Source organism: Aplysia californica, unplaced genomic scaffold (assembly GCF_000002075.1).
Source record: "Aplysia californica isolate F4 #8 unplaced genomic scaffold, AplCal3.0 scaffold00915, whole genome shotgun sequence".
In the NCBI taxonomy this organism is placed as follows: domain Eukaryota; kingdom Metazoa; phylum Mollusca; class Gastropoda; order Aplysiida; family Aplysiidae; genus Aplysia; species Aplysia californica.
In genome coordinates, this window is record NW_004798185.1 from 146,935 (window position 1) to 150,048 (window position 3,114).

Sequence of the window (3,114 nt, forward strand, 5' to 3'; positions counted from 1 at the left end):
GTGTGTGTGTGTGTGTGTGTGTGTGTGTGTGTGTGTGTGTGTGTGTGTGTGCAGATACATAGAGGGTAGCACGGTGAACATTTGTGGTAAAACTCTCTGTGGATCAGTACAGCAATTGCAGTAGACATGCACCTATCACTATCACTAACAGGCATTGGGCAGAAGGGGGAGGTCCCAGTTGTTTCTGGATTGATAACAACAATAACAACAACAACAACAACAACAACAACAACAACAACAACAACAACAACAACAACAACAACAACAACAACAACAAGGGACTTATCAGCAAAAGCTTTTAACTTGAAGTAGCCCCAATGTTTTATTTAACCATATAAAATCAGTCGGTGGATGGCGTCAACGCATATTTTCCACCAGCATTGTATGTGTGAGAGTAAAACGAACTGGCGTCAGTGGTGGAGCGGTTAGGCGCTTCGCCGTCGCACCCAGAAGACTGGAGTTCAAATCTCGCGGGGTTTTTTGTTGGGGGGGGGTGGTAAGTGTTTTACGGCGTTCGCAACTGCATTAAGTCATATGATTACACTGGACACATTAAACATTTTTAGTTGGTAGGAAATTTGGAATTTTGCCCGGGTGGCGGCCGAAGCCTACTCTTATCGATTTTGGAGCACCATTAGGATCTTTAACGTGCGCAACTTGCACACGGGATCTCCGACATTTTCGCCCTTTTCTGAGAAGCCTAGGTGTAGATCTTACCTACCATAAGATCAGGGGTGTGGCTGAAAGACATCGGTAAGAAGGAGCCAAGGAGTAGCAGTAGACAGGCTGCAGAAAGAGTCAGGAGACCAGAGGAGGGGACAAAGGACGTGAGGCGGTGGGGGCAGAAAGTGGAAGCGAAAGCAGACAACAGAACTTTGTTAGAGAGCAGGAAAGGAGGTGACAGGAGAAAATATTAGAGAAGAAAATTTTCCGTCGCTATCCGGATTCGAATCCGCGACCATTGAATGACAGGCGAACAGCTTAACCTTTAGACCACAAGAGCCCCCATCTCGTGTGTGGAGAACTTTTATCCAGCATCTCGGTCTTTCAGCCTGGATTGAACCTGATAGGCAGGGTGGAAACCCTAAACAACAGTCTAAAATGAGTCGATGGGGTCGTAAAACTACCTATATTCTACCACAAAAAAGAGGGGAAATGGTTTGTTTGGGGGGTTTTTGTGTGGTCATTTACGTAAGTGTTCCCCAATACAAATCCAGCGTCTCTGCTGCAATAGTTAGGTAATTGACATGAAATCGATTCACGCCTGGAAAGTCTCCTTTTCGGGTACATCTGATGGCGCTCAAAGAAAAAGTGTAATCATATTATGACGTAAAACTCAGCGTGCGTCAGACTGCTTCTCACCCCTCACCTCTCCCCTCTCACCTCTCCCCTCTCACCTCTCCCCTCTGACCTCTCACCTATCGCCACCCCCCCCTTTCCCCTCCTCTCCCCCAAATCTCAGAAAAACTGCCACCAATAGGCTTACGGTTCTAATATCTCTCTCACGTTTTGTTTTGGGACGAAAACGTGTCTGCCATACAGCTGTCGGCTGACAAATCGCCTTTTCTTATTCACAGTCATCTTCATTGCCTTTCTCATCCTGGACCAGGATATAAGCCACGAACAAACACTTTCCACCTTTCCCTATCCTGGGCAAATCACCTGATGTCACTCCATGTCTTCCCACTTTTCTGTACATCCATTTCCGTAACTCTTCTACAGGTTCCACTTGGTCTTCCCCTTGATCTTTTACCCTGTGGGTTCCAAGTATTCAGAGATTCACAGTAGTTTCGAAAAAAAAAACCCATTTTGTCAGCGTAACCATCCAAGAATGGGCGTTCTTCGGAAATTTGATTTCTAATTTATTCAAAAGCTAGTCACAGTTTCACATTGATTTTTTCACACAAGCTGGGTAACTGACTGATCAGGCTATCGATTTAGCAAATTAGAAGAAAAAAATGGTGCTAAAAATAAAAACAAGGCGTTTTGTAAGGCTACGAACCTATAGTGCTTCTGTCCCATGAGCTCACGCAGTTCTCATAGAAGTTGGGCGATAATAATACCTTACGTCACAGAGCAATATGTCCTCATTGTCGACTAACTACAGCGTATTTCTGCTCTCACAGGCAAACCCGTGAACAAGTTTAACCTTGCGCCATCCGTGTGTGCTCAACTATCTCCAAATTTATACTGGGTTTTTTTTCGATTAAGTATCGGTTCTTATTGAGCGTATTAGATGGGTATCGAGTAATACTTTTTCTGACGTGCATTAGACCTCTTCCCTTCACCAATATGAGATTGTTTGATTTTTCAGTTTCCTTCTCATGAAATCTTTTACTGGAGTCATAACATTAATTCATACATTTTGAAAGATCACACGAAACAGTCTAGGCACTTGTTGTTCCCAACCAAATAGATTGCTTGTACAGTTCTTAGGACCATGTGAACAATGTGAATTCATTAAGTCACAAAAAGATCGTACATAACAATTTAGTTCACTCGGCCAAAAAAGTGTCCGCGGAAGTCCGCGCATTGGTTCAGATGGCGTTGCAGTCTTCGTTTTGAAGCTCTCTTTCGTTTCACCAGAGGAAGAATAGGAATAGCACAGTTTGTTAGTTTCGCTTTTATTGTGTTTTTTTCACACAATAAGGGTGCCTCTGTTCGCAAAGTCCGCACTTTTTCAAAAAGGATACCACCGGATTTTGAGGACACTTTTTTAATTGGCTCAAAGAGAGGAGTGAACTATCTTGTTATGTACGATCTTTGGTCACAACTGGTAGACTTTTATTCGATACAATCATCATCGATACCACTGATGAAATCTGGCGCAAATTTCCGCAACCATCTGCCAAGCCTTCATCAATCCGACAAGTAATCAAATGGACTGCCTGCTAACGTCGTTGGCCAATCGCATTACTCCGGACCCACACGATCGGATTGCGCGACACGGACTCTCGTTCTCACACTCGGCCCGACTGTCTGCTCCAAAGGAAACAAAGCCAAAAAAAAAAAATCCATCTTCGTGATCCTGAAAGGTTCGGTGAACCCTTATACAACTAATGATCATTTTCATTTTTTGTGTTTTGCTTGATCGATGAAATCTTCTCACGTTTT